This window comes from Macrosteles quadrilineatus, unplaced genomic scaffold, assembly GCF_028750875.1.
Source record: "Macrosteles quadrilineatus isolate MER2022 unplaced genomic scaffold, UCM_ALF_1.0 Scaffold_8__2_contigs__length_117827958, whole genome shotgun sequence".
NCBI classification, from domain to species: Eukaryota; Metazoa; Arthropoda; class Insecta; order Hemiptera; family Cicadellidae; genus Macrosteles; species Macrosteles quadrilineatus.
This window is the reverse complement of record NW_026542601.1, coordinates 93038129-93056242: the sequence shown is the minus strand read 5'-3', so window position 1 is coordinate 93056242 and position 18114 is coordinate 93038129. Positions and strand designations below refer to the sequence as shown.

General features: G+C 36.8%; 1 long non-coding RNA gene across 1 annotated transcript in view; it reads right to left on the bottom strand.

Moving 5' to 3' along the window:
• Window positions 1–344: 344 nt before the first annotated feature.
• LOC129001091 (uncharacterized) overlaps window positions 345–18114 on the bottom strand; it is a 198320-nt gene continuing 180550 nt past the window's right edge. Inside the window, exons 2-3 of the long non-coding RNA XR_008491386.1 lie at window positions 17348–17453; window positions 345–682 (exon numbers count right to left, since the gene is read on the bottom strand). This is a non-coding gene — a long non-coding RNA (uncharacterized LOC129001091). The remainder of the gene's footprint in view (window positions 683–17347; window positions 17454–18114) is intronic.

Genomic DNA, 18114 nt, shown 5'->3' with positions numbered 1-18114 from the left:
TACATTTTCCCCAAAATATGCTATAATTATTGTCTACTTTGCACATTTTTTTTGCACTTCACTTACTTTTTGACGGCCTTCTTCAGACTGTTTCGGTCAGCCCACCATTGATTATGCACCACTATTAAAAATGTAGCTTAACCTTTTCTTAATAAATGATGTCCACTTTAGGTTATTACAACTATGTTGCATTTTTAATCATGAAGTCTATATATTTAAATAAAAACAGTAGGGTTAGTTCCTTAACAGGAAATAAAACTAGGAAAAATTAAACGTATTTATTGCTAAAAAGTAAAGTTTACATATATGATATTAAATGTTCTGCAAAAGTGGTTGTTATTGAATTGTAAATATCAAACAGATATTGGTTTTATGTGAATATTCTTTTATTTTGACATTTCAAATGTTCAACATTTAAAACTAAAACATTTTCAAGCTCTGATTGTTACATGAACAAACGCAAATTGGGATTTTCATATCAAAACCACATTAAACCTAATCAGCCTCTGGTTCATCAACTCTCGCAATAGTCCAGTAGCTCCCGCTGCACTCCAGGAGACGACTCCCCGCAGCGCCGTGGCCGAGGGTCTTCCACCGCTTGACTCCTGGAGGGTCCTCGGGTGATCATCACACGATGACGTCCGCGGTTAACCTCGAGGGCACTGGAAGATCCATCCGCCACCTGGAACATAATAGAGTGTGATTGGTTTAGCTACAGTCGGATGGTTCTACAGTCAACTGGAGACTAGTTTGATCAAGTGGTTGGGGTGAATCATGCTAGAGCAGAAAAAGTAAATATTTTCAGCCAGTACCCTACACCATTTTGCCTTTATAAAATAATTTGTGATATTAGATATGTGAAGTGTATTATCAATGTTTTTACATCACAAAATTCATACTCGGTTACCCAATGTGATTGCCTTAATGCTGAAATGAGACATCACCACCAAACTCAGCATTAGCTTTGCTTCTGGAATTCACTATTTACCAAAAATCATGACTTTTCAACTACAAGTTCTAATTTTCGATTCCAAAATTCACTATGTTAAGGTATCATTATCAATATTTTAATCAAAAACATCTATACTAAGTTGCCAGAATGACTAAGGGAGACCAGAATATGTTAGGATAAGTCCTTCCGCATTGTCTTTGATTCTAGCCTATGTCACTATGTCGAAGGCATCAACAACATCTTTTTCATCCAAACTCTTTTACTCTGCAAACCAAAAATCCAAAAAATTTCCGTCGTAAAATTTCATTATTTCAAAGTATTTTCATCAATATTTTCATCACAAACAGCTATACTTCGTTGCCCAAGTGCTCTAGATTGACCCAGATGCTAGGATAAGCCATCATTCTGCATTGTCTTTGATTCTAGAGATTCTAGTCACTATGTTGGAGGCATCTACATCTCTGTTTTCACAGCATCCTATATCAGCAACCTAACGCTCTCGATGACCCAGATAGTCCCATGTGACGATGGATGGACGACCTCGCTGCTAGATGAGGCAACCTCAGCACAATACACAGATTGGCGACCCGCCCGGTACATACTGATACACCGGATATCCCCGTATAACCGGAATTCCTGGGCGATCCGCATTATAATTTCAACGAGGCAATCACACGAAGGTTACCTGTAATAACGATATTCATGTTACACGGTCGACCGCCCCGCCCGGACACGGAAGCGGGACAATGCTGCCAACTTAACACTTCAATACGAAATTAAAGTGTACAATTTGTATGACGTTGACCGCGCCTCGCTTTGTGGAGTTTGCTGCGTCATCGTGGGTCTGGGAAACTCGTGCGTGTTAATCTGTGTTGCTGTACATCTTGTGCGCGATATACTATACGAATATGGGAGTTGGAAAAAATACTCCTTGGAAGATTGTAAAGATGAAGTCTACAGGAGAAATACTGACTTGAAACATCCTAAGGCTTTTCATGATTTTAGTGGAACTCAATCAATCAATCATTGAGATGGGGACGCCACCTAGGTGTGTGTATCTTAACCCAAATATGATTGAAGGATAAGTGTAGAATGGTGTGAGACGATCTGTTTAGCTTTGTTACTGACTAAGATGAGTTGTTTCATTAGCCAGGATCATTTATTTAAAGCCAAATGATCATGAACAGCATGGTCCAGTTTCGAACCGTCAATAAGCTACTGGCTGTTCTCAGGATCGAACCGGCGACCTTTTGATTGTTAAGTGAGCAATTTAACCACTCGGCTACCCAGCCAGTCAGTGGGGTGTTAGTGAAGGAGTGGAAGACTTTTGGGTTGAGTTTTTGACCTTGTTTGAGAAGTAGGATATATAAATGGTTGGTTAACTGTATTGTGAAGGGTACTCGGTATGAAATAAATTTTTTCTTGAATTAGAGGGATGTTTTAAGTATGGTGGGACGATATAGTTTGGAAAACTTTAGGCTGGATTAGAATTTCGAAAAGGAAATGTTTTTATAATAACGTGGGATAAAATAGAAGAATTTAGCATAGGGTGGAATTTTGTAGTATGACTTATCAATAGCTTCGGGTGATTGTGAGGTACATGTATATAAAGTGTAATGATGTGGCATAGAGGAAGAGAATAGAGGAATGATGGACTGGGTGTGATTTATTTTTTTCAGCTATTAATGATTTTTACAACAGTGTGGGATGAAAAGTGTTTTTTATAATATTAGCAAATTTGAGTAGAGCAACGTTTTTTAAATGAATGAAATCCCTTGTATACCATTTAACAATTCAGGAAACTCCTAGTGGCCTGGCATCCAATAATCCAACATAGCCACTAATGCGGAAATATATTGTGTGTGGAAATATATTCTTCAATATAAGAAATTTATTGTGTACACTAAACAAGCCTTTAGACTTGGTTTGACAGTTTTTGGACAATCTCGGGAAAATTACCTTATAGGCCTATGTATGTATTAACAACCTGCTTGACGCTATATAACAGCGGATACTTACACTATTCGTCAAATGAGGACTTTTTATACAGTACTAGCTGTAACCCGCGGGCTTTGCCCCGTTTAACTTCTTAATTTTCAAGATGATCTCGTTCGCATGGCTCAATCACGTCCTGGTTGAAGTTCGTTCGCTACGCTCACTCACCTTTTGGTTGCAAATTAGCTGTTGTCATAAATGTAAAAGAAATAATAGTGCTGCACCCTGTTGGTAATCCTTGTAACTTTAATGCTATTGAACATCATAGAACAGAACCAACTTGTTTAATTGAAACAGCTGTTAAGATTCATTAATTCCATTTCTCATAAGGTTAACATGGGAAACTCCAGAGCCACTGGGGCGGAGCCGATTGGACGGATCACGAAATTGATGGTGTATAAACCTATTCAATGATACAAACATCCTCTTTTATACTTATAGATTATCTGTGATTCGGCACGGTTTAATTCTTGAAAGTGACTGATTACGAGGACTCAATGTACGATACCATTCGATAAATGCAGTATCAAATTTTATACTAAGGATAACCCAGACTTTTCCAAATATTTGAATCGCGAATCCTGTTTAAGTTGAACCTGCGCAGTGCAGTTTGCAGCGTAGCTCACCGACATCAGATACGCATGTGGGACGTATGAACGTATGTACGCGTATGACGGATGTATCCGCTGATCATATCTCCGTTGACAGGCCGCTTCAATACGTCACAAGTCAGATCTCATCTCATATTACAATACAATGCGAGTTATGTCAGCTACGAACCATTAACATGCGTCTCGAAGGTCTAGGCTAATGCTGCGTATGGTGGGAACACCGCTACTACAACTTTACACGCTCTGATGTTGTGGATATATCCAGATATATATACAGTATATATACAGATAGAATGTAGTGAGGATAGAGGGTATAGTTGGAATGGTAAAAAATTGATTTACAGCTGAATTTAAGTATGAAATATTGTAAATTTTTTATGGGTAATTGTTGAGAGATTTCATCACGATTAGTAGAAAACAAATTTTCACAAAGTTTTTGGATCTGGAGTCATATCCCGTGCTTAGGCCAGAAATCCTACAAATAACAAAGTCATTCAAAAACCCAATAAAACCTAAAAAAAAAAAAAAACTACGATAGATATACGGCATAGAGAACTGTATGGTAGGAAAAATTAAAAATGAAGCAAGTAAAAGAATAACATTTTACCGAACTAATACACATTCAACGGTCTTTTTTAGAATAGTAGTACAAAACATATTATTAGGCAACGAAAGAGCAAATTCTTTTGCAATACCTCACTATTTTTAAACTTGTAAACAATATTTTATACTGGGTAGGTAAATGGTTAAGGTTCTCGTCTAATAATCTTAAAATAGTCAGTTCCATCTTCAGAAATGTTCGTAGCTTTCTGGATCAAGGTCTTCTTGCATACTGGGCTTTTAAAAAGTTGTCCTGTTTATTGAAATAGCTGAACTCGCTAACAATGGTACAGCAGATCCAACATTCATTTTCAACAATAAATACAATTAATATGTCCCTGTATTAATAAAGCTATTAAGTTATAGGTTGTACTGTAATAATCAAATAACCATGGTTCTACTATATTTGTATAAACATATAATGCTACAAACGTAGTATATACAAACACAAAAAAGACAGATTTTCCACATATTTTAAATTCATAAATTACAGCGGGGCATTTCAAATTGTTGAATCATAAACTAAAGAAACGTTAACGCAGACATTTTTTCCATATGAAACCCTACAAATGGAAAAGTGAAGTGAGCTCGATGGACCACTTACTCCACCACTATCTATGGCCACACTAGTACCACAGTTCACCACAGTACACCACAGGATACCACAGTTCACCACGGTTGAAGCATCGCTGTGGTTTCGGTTCAGCGGTTTTTGCGTTGACGTTTCTCCCGCCACTGTTTAGTTTTCCTATCAAACATTCACAGTTTTTCTTCTATTAGTGGAACTTTTTCACCGTTTGCATTTTTCACTATGTAAGTGACATGGACAGTTTTTCGGTTTTTGCAGGTTGGAAACTACGTAAAAAACTAAAAGCCTATGATTGAATATTTAGGGTTGCCTACTTTGGTTCATATTGATGGTTTTTTTTTATTTAAACGGATGGTGGTTGATGGTTTTTTATATGTTTTTGAAATGGTGGTAGAATAACTGTAAGGCAGTGAAATATTCTTTCAGTAATTGTGTACATGTTCAATCAATGTTTAGCTCTTATTTGATTGTTATAATTTTCCTATAGTTTTTAGACAAATGCAACCCAAACACAATACATTATGATTAATTTTGAAGTAGTACCATAGACAAAAAGAATTAAATATAGACATTCAGCCGTGCTGCGATTATCATTGGTTCTGTCGTCCACTGCTGGGAGCGCCGTGTAGCTACAGCGTACGCCGTATACGGCGTTCCCATCGGTGGACGTCAGAACCTATGCTAATCGCAGCACAACCGCAATCTATGTTTAATTATTTTTTCCTACAGTCACCCGACAAAGTTGGCTTCCCTGTACTGTTTATAGTACAGAAAGCTGATAATTGCTGCATATTTATACTTTGCCGTACGGTTTATACTTTGCCGCACGGTTTATACTTTGCCGCACATCAGGATTCCAACCAAACAACACAAAACAGCGTGGTTTTATTATGCACGTAATCCGTGTACGCTTGGAAATAGGTTGGCAACACTTAAAGATAATAATACTATGAACAGCTGATTGACTATTATAACTACGATTTAACCTGTCATTTCGTGTTTATAGTTTTGGTATTTCTGAACTTTCTGGACTTTTCTTTTAAACGTTTTTAAAACATTCCTACGGTCTTAATAAACAAGAAAATACCTTTAAAGCATTTTTTTTAGGCGCGGAAACCACTTCAAATTACAAAAACATACGGAACTATATTCTCAAAAGACGGAGCACATTTCTTGCCGAGGAAAAATAGCGGAGTGATACGGACCACGGGTACTACTTTCTTCAGGGCACCATTTGTGTAATTGTGTTGCTAGCTGAACCTAAAAACGTGTTGTATAGTGTTTGAAAGACTAATTATTTATGTTTTATAGTGACTGTAGGAAAAATATAATGTGTAACACGAGTGAAAAAGGCCTTTGCTGCACTCGAGATCATTCCGCACTCGCCTGCGGCTCGTGCGTAAACATTGCTCTCGTGTGCAGCAAAGTGCCACTTTCACCACTAGTTACACAAATAACTATTGTCTATGGTAGTACTAAAGGAAGAAAGAAAAACTGACAATAGGTCTACTATCAAAAACAGGTGATTGTGGCCAATGTACACCAATAATCAGTAAAGTTGAAGTTATAATAATTACTTTTTGCAACATACAAATAACACACCTTTGCAAAATTGACAATCTACGTTATAAACAACTTTTCGTCAATCCAACATAACCTATTTTATTAAATAATGTAAATAAGACATGTTTATACAAAGTTATTTTTGTGACTCAATTTCCTTAACTAATTTAAGATTTTCGTAGAACTAAATCCACTCAGGACTTAAGATATTATTATATCTAGCAGTGATTGATACAACATAATAATAAATAACATCAAAGTACAAATATGGAAAAATAGGCTACTTCAATTAAATTAACAGAGGTATGAGTGATATGGTTCTTAATATATTAATTGCATTTATATCGCTTAACTCATAAATATATTGAATAGAAATCTGTATAAATTGTTAGTTTACCTTTTTAATAATTCAAATAATTTAAAGTCAATAAAGGCATATCGATAATAATAATAAAGGAACAAGTTTAATACAAGGTGCATCCCCTTTATCCTCCAAGTTCCTAACTTCATAACTTTTATTTATATAATATTTCAACCCATAAAAACAATCCAACTCTATAATTGTCCGTTAACTCACCACACTAAAACATTTTTGCCATTAATCACTTAAACATTTTCACCCCAAAGTAAATCACTCCATTCTAAATGTTCATTCAATTTATTACCCACTCCCCCATAAAAGTGAAGCGTGTTTTGTTTTATTCATAGAGGCGACCGAAGTTTATCCCGGCTGTAAAATCCATAAAGGTTAATAAACGAGGCAGTTTAATTTGGCGAAGCGTTTAATGGCAGTAATGAAATAATGCCAGTAGATATTATAATTAGGGAGGGTGGCTGGGGTTGGGGGTTGAATCACGGTTTGGCATGTTGTTGGAGGGATGTGTGGATTTGTCGCGCATATGGCGATTTTTGCCTTCCGCTACACCAACGCTATCCCTCGACCATCCAGGGAACTACGAGAGCTCGAGTTTTTATTGAGAGATACAGGATAGTGTTGTTTTCACTTTTTTGAAAGTTTGTCAAATAGGAAAATATGCTAGATAACTTTATTTACAATAATAAATTACTTGAAAGTACAAAACACACGTCAAATAACACTTAATATTAAATGTATAAGTTGTTGTTCCGATGGGAGGCTTATGGCGTTCTAATAAATGATTATTTCCTAATGAAAGTTTATTTAATGGGGAAAAAAATTATCACATTTGCTTAGGAAATTTATAAAAGTTTCACCAAACTTTTGTATTTAACATTACCTTTTGGAAATTTTCCTATCAATCTAATCATATTTACTTAGAGAAATTAATTTAAAATGTTTACATTAGAGGTGAATATTGCGTATTGAACATTTTCTTTTGAATGTATTCCCAATGTTAAAGGGATGCTAGTAGTCGATACATAAGATGAAATGATTTTTTTTTGTAAACTATGTTCTAAACATTTTCTGTTGACAGTTTTAACAATAAAATCAATAAATACTAGAACATAAAAAATAAACAATAAATTCTAGTCTTATTAAGTATCTTAGAGTAATCAGACATACTTGAGAGGGGTAAAATATATACAAAACATTATATTTTGCAATTTTTTCCTAGGAAGAAACATTGCCATACTAATCTTCATCTAATTAATAAAATATATATGGAGAAGTTATGTGTTAATTGAATTACAACTATAAATTGTTTATTATCTCCTTTAAACACACTGAGAACATAAAGTCTAGTATTTTTTCATGTTGGTCCTTTTTGTGAACAATACTCTTTTGGCTGATTCTACTATAAGGTTATTGAGTAAGGTGTACTGTCTATATGGCTACATGGGAAGTAAAATTGGCGTGAAGTAAATACAATAAATAAACTTTTGTATATTTCTTCTTTGGATTATGCGCATTTCGATCTAGGGTCATGGATACAGTCAATTACTCGTAAAATATTATGATTTCATATTCCAGTTTAAAATACATCTATGAAATCAAATATTACAACCCAGTTTACATTTAAAGGAGCTCGTGGCCTTGTGACCACGTTACCATTTTGAGCTCGTGTAAAGTGAAATTCCAAGGTGTCAAAAGCAAAAAGGCGGTTTGTTCAAAGTGCGGCCGGGTGTTTCCAACTATTTGTAAACACAAGCGTTGTGGCCAAATAATATCCCGTGTTTTTAGGCGACATCATGTTAGTCAAATGCTGGACCCTGTGTCATTGTCAGCTGGGCGTTTTTTCATCCGCGCCCAAAATATTGACTGATACGAGACTTGGGCGCGCATTTGTAGTCTTGGAATCTCTCTGGAGACATCTTTATGGGTCGGTCTGTACTTTTGTCTCTTTAGGTGGCTCTCTTAAATATCGTCGAGCTGTCCAAATTCCATTAACCGCATCCACTCTCTCATTAGAAACGACTATATCGGCTCAAATTAATCGTGGTTGACCTTTCTTTATAACTTATCACTATTTGGTTGGGTTTAGCATTTGTGTAGCGCCCAGTTTACATTGAGTTTAATTTCCTTTGTTTCGTCTATGGACGCAGTGCATGCACATTTACTTACTAACAACTTACTCTAGTCTTATGTAAAATTATAACATCTACAGACTAAGCATATCCGGTTTAAAGTATTTACAGATAGAGTTTGATTCATAAAGGAAGGTAAATGCAATAAGGCTATATCAATGATTAAATGATGTCGTCGACGTCTACAATCATTAACCTTAAACCTTTGGTTAAGCAAACTTATTGTCTGTTTGGATGACTAAGTTGTGTGATGAATTCTTTTGTAGCCTTTAGCCTGTAAATCTGATAGCTATTGATTTAATCCCACGAAAGTTCAATTTTAACCCAATTGCCGTTCATTGGACGCGATATTTCGCAACTTCGCACCGACTTTTGTTCAATTAGAATGTTTTATCGCGGTTGCTACCAGACCAGGATAAGCGATGGTAGATTTTTATCTATGTTTTCATCCGTAAAAAGTTGGTGAATATGAATACTTCAAAGCAGTTTAGCTATCATCAAACTTATTCATAGGCTACATATTTCCTAAATTGGCTAGTTTAGTGAAATGTTTCAACATCACGAACAGCAAATATGTAACCGTCTAAATCACACACCGTAGTAACAACAATTGGATTAAACCCGTTTCCTAATGTACAAAACACTGGTCATATTTAAATTACTATTTTTTTCTCAAACTTTTCACTAAAAGATTCTCTCTCATCTCGTCTCTTCTTGGAAATGTACAGACCTAACACCCTTTCACTAAACCCACAAACACTTTAAATGTTTTGCGCAATAAAATTCCACGAAACAAACACATTTGACAAAGCGTACCCGAATAATTCAAATCGGACACGAGCCTTTTAGGTCGTTAATAAACAGAGGGTTTATGGGTATTTTTATCACCCCTATAAACGCGACAATGTGCCGTGAAGATGGGAGGTAGGCGGGTTGTATGAGGCAGGTGTAAATGAGGATCGGTTTATGAGATATGCTGTGAGGCCCTCATAAATAAAGACAACAAGGACCTGACCGACCATCAAAAAGACGTTCTTCCACATCTTCAGCTAAGGAGCATGTGGGTGCTTTGTGAGCAAATGTGTAGGTGATGGCATACATTAAACATACCTCATCCCTTATAGGCATTGAATGGTTGAAGTTGAATGGCCTGCTGGGTAACTGAGTGGTTATAGTGCTCGCCTTGGTAATCAAAAAGGTCACCGATTCAAAACTGAGAAAAGTCAGTAGCTTTTTGATTGTTCAAAACTGAACCCAGCTATCTCTGAACATTGGGCTTTACATAAATAATCCTGGCTAATGAAACAACTACTCTTAGTAACAAAGCTACAAAGATCATCACTCTATTCTACGCTTATCCACTCATATTTGGGTAAAATACGCACCTAGGTGTCGTCTCCATCTCAATTGATAAATAATAAATAAAAACAGATCACGAATATGTTCTTCGATATCTTCAACTAAGAAATGTGTGGGTGCTTTGGAAGAACATGAGAAGTCCTTTTCGGCTACCTTCGGCTCTCTTCAGGTCGTTCACCTAAGTGGTAGTTTTCTAAGTCCTTTTCGTGTCTCCCTTTCGGCTCTCTTCAGGTCCTTCACCTAAGTGGTAGTTTTCTAAGTCCTTTTCGTGTCTCCCTTTTGGCTCTCTTCAGGTCCTTCGCCTAAGTGGTAGTGTCCTAAGTCCTTTTCAGTTTTCGTGTCTCTTTTCGGCTCCCTTCAGGTCCTTCGCCTAAGTGGTAGTTTCCTAAGTCCTCTTCGTGTCTCCCTTTTGGCTCTCTTCACGTCCTTCACCTAAGTTGTAGTTTTCTAAGTCCTTTTCAGTTTTCGTGTCTCTTTTCGGCTCTCTTCAGGTCCTTCATCTAAGTGGTAGTTTTCTAAGTCCTTTTCGTGTCTCCCTTTCGGTTCTTTTCAGGTCCTTCACCTAAGTGGTAGTTTTCTATGTCCTTTTCGTGTCTCCCTTTTGGCTTTCTTCACGTCCTTCACCTAAGTGGTAGTGTTCTAAGTCCTTTTCGTGTCTCCCTTTCGGCTCTCTTCAGGTCCTTCACCTAAGTTGTAGTTTTCTAAGTCCTTTTCTCGTCTCCCTTTCGGCTTTCTTCAGGTCCTTCACCTAAGTGGTTGTTTTCTAAGTCATTTTCATGTCTCCCTTTCGGCTTTCTTCAGGTCCTTCACCTAAGTGGTATTTTTCTAAGTCCTCATCGTATCTCCCTTTCGGCTCTCTTCCGCTCCCCAACCTAAGTAGTATTTTTTCTAAGGCCTCTATTGCTTTCTTCGGGTCCCTCCTAAAGAGTTCACTGGAAGATTAAAACGTTACCAGTTCAATCGTTACAAAGGTCAGTAACGTTTAAAAAGTTTGCGAAATCGATTGCAACCATTCCCTGTTTTGGAAACAATAATAATATCTGAATACAACAAACATTCCATAAACCTACACCCTAAATAGGCCTAATAACAATCTGCAAACAAAAACTACACTCGTGTTGTGTTCCACTCGGACAGAACCACAAACAATTGTCAAAAGACGTCTCAAAATACCATCTCCGAAACGTAGACGGGTGGAGCCAAAAATGACAAATTAGTCTCCAGAGCGTCATGTTAAGGTACATGTGTGGACAGTTGAACAAAGAAGGTTCCTAATCCTCAAAGTTCCGCAGCTCGCTAGGTAGCACCGGCGTTAAGCTATGACAGGTGATAGCCCACAATATCTGTCCTTTGTTGGTAGAAGGCGCCACCACATAGTAGACGATCTGGGCTCACTTCGCAGGAGGAATTAGTGTGGGAAACCGTAGTTATGAGTTAGGTCCTTGTAAGATCCACAATCTCAGGTTGTAACTTCATTTTTAATGTTGACGTTTATTGGTGATTTAGAGTTTTGATTTTGTCACGCTCGCTCGTTATAGAGGGCTGCATTTCGGTTGTCAAAAATTTTATGGAATGGGTTCTCGTGGAATATGGACTGAGACGTGGTTATTTTTAAAACGCCGTTTTACTATGCAATTCATTGCAAAGATTGAATTCAATCTTCTGGGTTTGTTATATGATTTTAAAAGTACATAAATCAGACAAATATTTATAAATACTTGGCAAAACGTAAACATCTTCCAGTACGTTCAGTAAAGGGAAGACACACACATCCTTTTGTCATGGTTTGGTTGGATTAGGTTAGGTTAAGTTTCGTTATGCTGAATTAGGTTATGTTAGGATTAGGTAAAATACTACCTATAATATTACGGATAAAAGTCTGGCGTTCCTTTAAGCGATGGCATTTCTCAGAGTACCATGGAAATACTAAATGCGAAAAGTAGAAGACACGACATACCGTTTACCGCTTGTCCACTGATCGACGCTGACAGGCAATATAGCTAATTAACAAGACAGAGTAGTGTATGACCGACAACCCAGATCGCATCGCTGACGGACATGCAAAGATTGCATCTCCACTCACCGCTTATGATTTCAATTAATTGGACACTATAATTGCCGCAGACAATGGCCAGCCGACGCCGTTCGTCCGTGGACACGAAATAAATAAAATCATTTACATCCTATCGGACTGTCCGATTTTTTCGGTCTCCACTTATTCACCGGCGACAAGATCCCGTCCGACGGCAAGAATTTCGCAGCAAAAAGAGAAATGAAATTTTCAAGATGGGTCGAGATGGTCTCAAGGCCATTTTGTCAATTATTTCGACACTGCCATCTCGATCGGTGGCGCAACGGTGGAGCATATATCTGGTTAATTACTCCAGGCTACTGCAGAAAACTTTGTTTTGTTTTGGTGCGCTTTTCTCGGATTTGCCAACTGATTGGTAATTTATTATGCTCATTATGTATATTATAGCATTGTTGTTGTTGTGAAATGATATTATCTCTTTAAAGAAGGATTCTCAGTCAAAGTATACGTTGGTTTAAGGTCCCCAAGCACATACCGTATTGTTTAATTATGTACTGTTCAATCAAACTTTTATTACAAATGCAGACTTTTCACATAGGTTGATACGTCACACCAATCCATCCTTGGGACAAACTACTATTCAATCCAGAACGAATCGTCAAAAACGAAAACACTTGGCTGCAGTGCAACTCAAAAGCTGTCCAGTATGTTCCCAAAAACCAAGATGCGACGAAAATTCCTCTTTATTGTTGTGAATCCATGACGTCCTATCTTGTAGTTAACCTCCAAAAATAGGTGCAGATCGCACAATTTTTATTTCAATTGGAGTTCCGTCATATAGGGAGAATGGAGTCGTTTGATTGGCTGATTCAAGCGACCTCATGACTTTGGGTACAGTTTCTTAACTGGGCTACCCAAATACTTATTGAAAACTTCGAATCGATTGGTGAACCTTCATTCGATATTTTCATTATCAACAAGCTTGGTAAGTTATTATTTAATCTAGGTTCATTTTATAATTGATATTGTAAAAAATTTCGCATATATGCATCTGGCATCTGTCACTGTTGGATTTCGTTCAACGCTTGGTTTGAACATAACCTAAAATGTAGTATTTGAAGATGAATTACAAGTGGGCCTAACATGTTTAAAAATAATGAAATTAATGAACGTGGTTGTGAATATATGTGTAGACCAGAATAAATAGCAGAAACTGCAAAACATGTTTCATTAAACCTGTAACCTGAATAATCAAGGAAAAAGTATGAACGAGCATACGAACTGTTTTCCTCTTTGGTGCGTAAGTAAGAAAGTTACAATTTTCAGAATATTTTGTATTGGCATATTTTGCAGAAAAAACTACTTTTCTATTCCGTTTATACGTGGTTTATACTGATTATTACTGTTTATACGTGTACTCTTGAAAATAAGTAACACTTAAAGATACTACGACTACAATCAGCTGATGCAGCATTTCCAATTCCGCTCATCGCTTGGGTTTAACCTAACCTAAAAACGTGTAGTATAGTGTTTGAAAGACTAATTATTTATATGCTTTACAGTGACTGTAAGAAAAATATAATGTGTAACACGAGCGCAAATGGCCTTTGCTGCACTCGAAATAAGTTCCGCACGAGCCGCTCTCTCGTGTGCAGCAAAGTGCCAATTTGTTCACTAGTTACACAAATAACTATTTCCTAAATTGTGAAGACTTACAAAATTCTAATTTTACCTTACCCAACTTGTATTAAAAGGACTTTGAGAAACGAAAATAGATTCTAACCAAATCATTATATTCAAGAAAATAAAGTATTATAATTTTCTTTCTTATTCCTGAACAACTTTAAAATCCACTGCCACTCTCCTGACTTCAGCATGCGTTAGACTCTCGTTTATAAAAGAAAGCCCCTTTGGTAGTATTTATAATTTCACCATCACCTCCGTTTCTCAACCTCTCGCCATCTACATTGCCTCAAGTGTTTGACATTCAGTCTGCCGATGCAGTCTGTCGTTGATAACAAATCTTTGGACAGTTTCCACTGCTTTCGTTCGACTTGGTTTTAATATTCTCTCTTCTGTCACTTGGTAAAACCAAGCGCCGCTTGCCTACCAAATGATTCCGTTGCGCATTGGGTTTTCCCTAGTTTCTATTTTATTTTTAGTACTTCTACAATGTATTTAGTTTCTAGAAAAGTTACTGTGATCAAAGTAAAAATACCCACTAAGCATCAGTAATTTCATCGCGCGTGTCATTGTATTATCAGCGGAAATGAAATTATATGAAAAATCTACTCGTATTTTTGAATAAAGCAATGTTTGGGATAGGAATTTCTTCACACTTCTCTCCCTCATTTATTTACTATAGCATTTCAAAATATTTTTTTTTAATTTTTCATCGTTTACGTTTTTTGGTCTGATGAAAGTTTTATATCACTCCTATAGTTCCATCTCCAAACATCGTAATGTGTCCCAACTATCTTGCACTTCTTCATGATTTTCTTATCATAAAATTTGCAACAACAAATACATACAACGACACTATAAGTAGTTAACTTTGTTAAGAAACTCAAGGAGGAACTAATGATTTTCAATTTATATTAATTCCACTGTTGATGTATCTGGGCAATTTTGAGATAAAAATATAGCTATTTTAAACTAAACTTGATCAGATTTTTTAGGAAAGCAAACAATTTTGTTGTCCAAAAAGTTTTCAACACGGTTAAACGTCTTAACATTCTTCAACCGACCTTTCGTAACATCAAAGTTGAAATTAAGTAAATATAGCATAAATCCTTTTCTTTCTGTCCACCAGACAACTAGACTTTGCTAAATAGCCATCACGTAGGCAGAATCCCTCTGTAGTGGACAAGGATGAATAAGGACAGCAACCTGAGGTGCAGAGATAAATCCTGGTCCCGAAGGATCAGCTGATTTTTTATGCGGCGGCGTCACGATCACGTACAAATCGCCAGTCGCTGCCTCGCTACCGCCCTCCTTTTGTTTCGGCGGGACCAGGGGCGTGACGTCACTACCGCGTCGTATTGTGATTCTTGCTGAAACGTTAGTCAGCATTGCATATCTGCTGAATTACAGAATCATATTTCTTGCCGTGAAAAAATTACAAAATACGATAATGGGTTTTATTTGTTGTAATGTTCTATGCGAAGTCATTGGAGTGTATTACCATTTTCTTCATTTGCTCATTGAAATATGGATGCTGCGTATTTTAACTTGAATATGAGTAAAGTTTAGTGTAGAATTGATCTATTGGATAAGTGTGGAATAGATACTTAAGAGGAGCTTCATTCATACAGGACCAGCTGTATTTTTCATCCAGAATCATTCACCAAAAGTCTAAAGATGAAGGGAAGCTACGTCCAGTTTCCAGCTTAGACTACTACTGAGTTTTATCAGGATTGAACCGACAACCCTCTTCTCCACTGTTGTAAACACTCATTTGTCCATATTTCACAAACCACCTACAAGACTTTCGGAAAAAACATAAACGTTCATGTCAATTTTCAACCTTAGCCTTACATGATCCGGGCAGTTTTGTGATATCTCGTATTTAGATTACTTGTACAGTACTCTTCTACTACTAGATCAATAACGTTACAACTCAAGGATGTCCAGTAAAAAGGATTCTTTGCATGCATGTAGTTTTTTTCATCAAAGAATAAGAATTACATTGTGCATTTAACCTAGCAATGTATTTTTGTCCTACTCCGATCTTGAAAATGTGACAGAAATAATTAAACCCATTGAGTAATTTAATAATATTCATAAAAACATGTAATCGAACTTTTAACTAGAAAGAAAACAAAATGTTGAACAAAGGGTTGAAAATGTGACAAAATAATTTCGTTATACTCTCGATGACAAACTTAGACAGAAACAATCGCCGCAAGAGCAGGTTAGAGGTTGAATGAGTCGCAGGTAGGTGGAGTTGGGGGTTGGGTGCAGATAGCTATCTCATCATAGTAACCTCATCTCAATGGGAACCCCGACTTTATTCACTCAGTCCTCTTTTAAAACCCAATAAATAAACCCACCGCGATGACAGTTATACCCCTAACCTCTCCGGAACTTTTAATGTGTTTTCGATGCGACATCTTGATTATAGTGAAGGATAACCCTCGTTTCCCACTCCCTTCATCCTTCGCGCCTTCTTTTTCCTTTTGGCCGGACATCGAAACTCTGTTCGACGCTTGTACGTCGCACCGTATAAATTTATACTTTTTTCGTCACATTCACACGAGGAGGGGCTGGTTTATGGATGGCTTTGTCGATTTATTTCGCGCCTGGCGAGCTACGAAGACGGGTTTTTCAGTATGGAACTGCTAATTTAGCCGCTCAGATTGTTGTTTCCGAGGAAAAGAGACGGTGTGAGTGTTGAAGGAGAATAAAATAAGCATTTTGATGAAAATTGGATTTAGTGTTTTTTATAAATTTGCAATACGATGGGTTACAGAAAACCATTAAGCTGTCTTGAAAGCGTTACATTTATTAGGTGTTTACTATATCGATATTCAACCTATAAGAATGGTCTTTTAACTTGCATTTGTCTATGTATATATTATTTTGATAGGATGTCCGGTGTCAAAATCTTTGAATTTGTTATAGAGAATACTTGTTATTTGTTTGAGTGCCTCCTGTCCTAATTAACAAAGGCTATTTTGTTTTTGTTCGACATACACATCAAGAATGTCTATTTGTCTAGACCAGTAATAGTTGTTTTGACAAATCTGGACAATTTTTCTAAAGACAGGTATAAAATTGCACCTTAAAAATAAAATGTGTAATATGATAAAAACAATTATTCGTCTTCACAGTAAATTTAATAAGATAACTAATTGTGATCTAATGGTAGTTTCAAATGGATGTAGGTGTTTTTAGACGAAAATACAGCCCTCATAATCAACATAATCAAAGAGTTCTGGTTCGTTTTCTTAACCTACCACCCTTACATTAATTTCTAAGTTCTCAGTCCCTTAAATCTGGGAATACTTTGATTAGCAGCTTAATGATAAAAATCCCCTTCAAATACGTTTGAATAGAAGAGAGCTTATGCTTCATGTGCAAACTCAATGTTCTACAATTTAGAGCGATATCTAAATACTAAATAAGTTAAAGATTTTTACCTTGAACAGTTGAGGCCTTTTAACGCCGTCTAGGTAATCTGTATCCGCATTATTTTGCAGTCACGTTGGTCCTTCTTAGGGATCAGTAAGCTACACCCTTTAATCCCTGCAAAAGAATTTCATGTTAGAGAACGGCAGCAAAAACCTCCTATTGGGGCTGTTCAAGGACTTAAGAGTTGTAATTGTTACACATGTTCGCTCAATGGGAGGCCCTTTCAAAATCCAAGATCATTGATATGGGGATATGACGAAAAACATTAGGAACGTAACCGTAACTTTTCACTGATAAACATACTGGAGCTATTCTACGACTTTTCCTCTTCAGCCAAACGCATTTTTGTACAACTGTAAGTTCCATGGGAGTTTCTCCAAGGTCAGTGATGCGATGATATGACGATGTATTGTGAGGTCTGGTATGTTGCCAGTTGGACACCTGTAGGCATCTACCATAACAGTACCAGGTCCACGTTCACATGGGTTCGGTCAGTTGGCATGTTGGCGACGTCCGCGGGAAGGTTGAGGTCGAGGACGTTGCTGGCCATCGGCACACTTCCTGAGACTACTTGCAAATCTAATATAAACCAACAGTGACGTGATCTCTGGGCAAAATGTATTACCTACACAAATAGCTCATGGAATACACTGTACTTGCTTATCATTTAGCAAAACTGGAAGATTCTAATTATATTTTCAAAACTAATCATACCACACCCGATAGAATAAATATATTTCTTTCGATGGATGAAGACTAGACACAAAAAGGATTT